Below are 5121 nucleotides of genomic sequence, written 5' to 3'. Positions count from 1 at the left end.
TCCAGGCTATTAATGTTGTTGGAGAGGCCTCCTGGCTGCAATTCTGGCTTTGGGGCCTTAAGCCAAAGGGACTGCCTGCCTAGATCCCCAGTTCAGGGAGGACTGAGGTAACTGGAGAAACATGGAATCACTGACCCAGGGTTCCAGGGCCTCACCGTATCGCCAGGGTCTAGCTTGGGTAGCCCTAGATTTAAATCAGAAGGTGTTTGGTGATGTTGGGAAAGTCAGAGGAAAATGCTCATTTCCCCTTCCCCACTCCACATTCGCCAAGGAAAGAGTGAAACTGGAAGGTACCTGTCACCCACCACCTGGTCCAGCCCCCCCCAACTCCCCCCGCCCCCCACCCAGGGCTCTCTTCTTGGAGTACTGACAGCTGTGCTCTCTGTACGCCACTACATGCCCAAGGTGAGGTGTTCTGTGTCCCCAACAGATCCTTGAAGTCAGAGACTGTGTCACGTGTATTTGAGAGGCTTCAGGATATAGTGGGGAAATAACAGAATTCAGGCCCAAAGCTCGACTCTGGGTTTCCTGGTCACGTGACCTCGGGCAAAGTGTTCAACTCCTTGAGCCTTGGTTTGTTCATGTGTAAAAGAGGACACGTGGCAAAAAGGAGGTGCTTTTGTGAGGCAAGTTCCTTTCCTTCCGGGACAAACACGTGACCCTTGGTGACTGCGCACTGTACGTCCATTTGCGTATCTCCACCATCTCTCCTACCCACTGCCTTCAGCCCTGCAGCCACCCCAGCCAGCTGACACCCCCTCACACCCTGCACAGTGAATGGCCCTTCCTCCCTGGTCCCGCGGAGCCAGACTGTTGAGATCGCACCTATAGGTCTTGCCCTCACAGTCTCCCAGGGATGCCGCCAATGGGCAGATGGGTTTGGGGACGCTCTTCTCCCAGGCTGCTCTAGGGGAGCAAAGCCGTCCTGGCGTGACCTGCACTGGGGCCTGGGAGCCCCAGCCCCCACTGCCCCTCTGCCTCTGGGAGGTGAGCGTGGGTGTGTGTGTGTCCACAGCACGGGCGCTGGAGCAGAGAGGCAGACTTTTCTAAAAGGGACTGGGACTTGGGCCACGGAAACACCTTCCTCTTCTTCCCTCCTCACCCCATTTCCTCATGACCCTCGGCCTTTGGTCCTTTGCCAGGCCCTGAGGCAGCTGGCCCTCTGGTGGGTTGGGGTGAACCCTCTTAACGCCTAGGTCCTGGAGCCCTCCTGCCTGAGAAATAAACCAGACTCCAGGGCCAGACCCACAGGAGGTGTGGGCAGCTTTGCAAGAACCATGTCCTGCAGCTGGGACTGTCCTCAGTTCAAGGGAGTGTGGAGGGGAATGTGTCTCTCTCCTGTGTTTCCCCCGCCAGGGGCTATATTGGGGGGACTAGTCCAAGAGTGTATCAGAGCTCCTCCCCAAAGCAAGCCTTCTATTGCTGTGGGTTTTTTTAACCTTTCAAGGTCAGGGCATTCAGCACCCTGATTCCTCCCTTTCTCTCCTTCCAGCAGCCTCCCCCAGAACTACTCGCAAAAGGCTGAGGTGGAGGTAAGAGCCTGGTCAGGGCTAAGTCTCCAGCCCTAGAAAAGGGGCTTGTCCACTCTGAGTGTGGGGCTGGGACCGAGCCAAGGCTTTGGCCTGGGACACACTCAGGGTTCCTCGGGCCCCTCAGCCCTCACCAGCCAGAACCCTGTTCTCCTGCTGGGAGTCCTTAAGCCAAAGTTCAGGGTTCCTCGGGCCCCTCAGCCCTCACCAGCCAGAGCCCTGTTCTCCCTCTGGGAGTCAGGGGGATGTGGGACATGCATAGAGTCCCCTGAGAATGTGGTCCCTGTGGGAGGGTGCAGGAGGGACCCAGGGACTCTGCCGGGCCACTCCCCTGGGTCTCCGTGCCCAGCAGGCAGAGGCGGGTGTGACGGAGACTGGCTGAGGGGCTCTGGGATCCAAGGCTTAGCAGTGCACGTCCTAACCCACAGCGCGCAGGGAACGGACTCATAGCGCAAGCACATTCTGCGGAGTCCTGGGGTCGCCTGGTTGGCTGCGGCTAGTTCCTGTCGGCCCTCCTGGGCTGTGCTCCGGCCTGGGCTGCTTACAGAGCTGCATTGTTCCCTGGGAGCCTCTTGAGCATTTAGCTTGTCTCATCCTGCCAGTACATTACTTGGCTGTGATTCCCGCTGAAGACATCTTAGGGGGCAGGCAGGGCGCCAGGCTTGCGGGCAGGACACCAACTCCTCCACCAAGCAGGGAGCTCAGAGGCGGCCAGGGGCTCAGCAGCCTGCAATGTGACCGATGTGATTGTTAGGGCTGAATGCCAAGGGCAGCAACAAGTCTGCTGGGGAAGTTCTGACGCTCCTGCTGGCCTTGGTGAGGAGGCCGAGAGCAGACTCTGTAACCAGAGCATCTGGGCTTGGCTCTGGCTCCCACGGAACAAGCTGTGTGATTACGAGCACATTCCTGAACTTCTCTGAACTCTCAGTTTCCTCATCTGCAAAATGTCTCCCGCCTCCTAGTGATGTTGGGGAGATGAAACAAGGTAATGCATTGAAAGCACGTAGCACAGGGTCTGGCACTTTCTAGAGGGTTTACCCCACCAGCATTGTCCTTTCAGCTATGCCCTCTCCCCATTCAGCTTCCCTTCTGTGTTCTCTAAGTCATTCAGCTTAAGCCACACCTCCTCCATGAAGCCCACCGTGCTTGCTCTGATTGTACCCATACTCCTATAGTACTCTCAGGTGATAACTGCAGCTAGACACTTGACCACGTGCTGTTAGGGATTTGGTTCTAGTGGTTTATAAGAAGCAACATTCCTGGAGCATAGGATCTGGGTGCGTTGCTTCTCTTTAGTCCTTCATGCACCAAACTGTACTAAGCATACTAACATGAGTGCTTACTTATTGACTGAACAGACCCATCCTGGGTCCTGCCCCAGGGCAATTAGAAGACCCATCATTTATTGAGGTTTCAGTCATGCTTTGTGAGAGGTCCCAGAGTTCCAAAGAGGTGCTTCAGCTGCAGCCACACCCCACCAGCTGGTGACCTCCTATTATTGTGACTTACCCACATTTTCTCAGGTTTGCACCCCCCTTACCCTGCATCCCTCTGACTTCAGAGCCTGAATTCCCTCCCTGGCCCTAGTTTCCTGTGGTTAGGCGTGGGGGTCTCTAGGGGTCTCTGGGTAGGTTTATCTGCTCCAAATTCATTCTTTTTTTTTAAAGCATGTTTTTACTGATTTTAGAGAGAGAGGAAAGAAGAGGGAGGAACATCGATGTGAGAGAGAAACATCGATTGGCTGTTTCCTGCACACCCCCTACTGGGGATCAAACCCACAACCTGGGCATATGCCCTGACCAGGAATCGAACCGGTGACCCTTTGGTGCATGGGATGACACTCAACCAACTGACCCACACAAGCCAGGGTTCCAAACACATTCTTACCGTCTATTGCCCACTGCCATGGAGAGAGGGCCCCTCCTAAGAATTCTGCTCTGCCCCCTCCTGGTGCTGGCGTCTCTTCAATCTGTGTCACAGTGTGTTGTCCCAACCCTGTACAGACTGCTAGCTGTCAACCATCAGAGACAGCTTTATGATGGGGCACTTGGTGGAAAGCCGGACTCCATCCCCCAACCCCCTTCCAAGGAGGTGAGGCCATGTGACTGAGCCCTCACCATGGACTGTGGAGTGAGGTGAGCCACTTCCAGGTCTGAGCCTTCAACGAGGTCATGCCGTCAAAGCACTTAGCACAGGGTCTGGATGTGCCTCCTCCCGCCGTGCTGGTGATCGGCTTCCACAGGTGATGACGATGGCCTGGTAAATGGGAAAGCAACAGATGAGGGGACCTGAGCCCGTGAACAACATCCTGAAGCCAGGGCTCCACCAGCCTGGAACACTCACCTTGAGACTGTTGTGTGGGAGACAAACACCGATATTCTGCAAGCCACTGGGTCAGGGGCCACCGCTGTACTGGGGCCGAGTCGTTAGCACACACAGGGCCTGAGTGTAATGAGAACACAACTCCTTCAGCTTCTGCGTGTAGTCCTACACCCCCTCTCTAAGGGCTGGACCAACCCCCAGGGCTCGTCTTAGAAAGGTCCATTTCCTGGGTTCTCTTTCTCTGTCCCAGAGACTACAGGGCCCTCCCCCTCTTGTCAATAGAGGTCTAGAGTCCCAGTGATGGCGAACCTTTTGAGCTCGGCGTGTCAGCATTTTGAAAAACCCTAACTTAACTCTGGTGCCGTGTCACATATAGAAATTTTTTGATATTTGCAACCACAGTAAAACAAAGATTTATATTTTTTGATCTTTATTTTATATATTTAAATGCCATTTAACAAAGAAAAAGCAACCAAAAAAATGAGTTCGCGTGTCACCTCTGACACGCGTGTCATAGGTCCGCCATCACTGGGACTCTAGAGCAGCGGTCGCCAACCTTTCAGACCTCACGGACCACAGGGGTCCTCGGACCACCGGTTGGCGACCGCTGCTCTGGAGGGCTCATCAGACACACCCAGACTCTGGAGCCCAGTTTAGGGTCAGCTGGGACAGGCAGCTGTGCGTCTCTCATAGCAGAGTCTTCCTGACCTCTGCCCCCGGTTAAGGCGAGCTTCCATGATGAGGGAGGGCTCATCCCTCCTCCTTGGCTCAGAGTGAGAATAGGAAGCAGGTGATGGATGAAGCTGTGCTACTGACTGAAGGTAAAACAAACAAACAATAAATAAATAAATGGTGCTTTAAGAGCGCCTTGTGTTTGTGGAGCACCTACAGTTCATCGAGCGCTTTCCCACGCATCATCTCATCGCCTTGTTAGCCACAGCCCTGCGACACGACACGGACAGGAGCTCTTCACCCCCAGTTTACATTTGTGGCAACTGAGGAGGCGTTACCCACCCCAGGGCAATGCCCAAGTTTGCACCAGACCCCCGGGCCTTTGTGCTCTTATTTCTACACCCTGCCAGTCTGGAAAACGACGTTTTGATTGGGGATGACAGGGAGAAGAGGGCATGTAGTTGACGTTGGGCAAACCACGTCACCAACTCAGGCCTCAGTTTCTTCTTCTGCTAAGGGGGAGGACATCCCTGCCATTCCCAGGCCAAGTGGGGGGTTTGCTATCCTTCCCACACACCTTGTGCCCATCCAATTCCGG

Source organism: Myotis brandtii, unplaced genomic scaffold (assembly GCF_000412655.1).
Source record: "Myotis brandtii unplaced genomic scaffold, ASM41265v1 scaffold898, whole genome shotgun sequence".
In the NCBI taxonomy this organism is placed as follows: Eukaryota; Metazoa; Chordata; class Mammalia; order Chiroptera; family Vespertilionidae; genus Myotis; species Myotis brandtii.
This window is presented reverse-complemented; position numbering follows the sequence as displayed.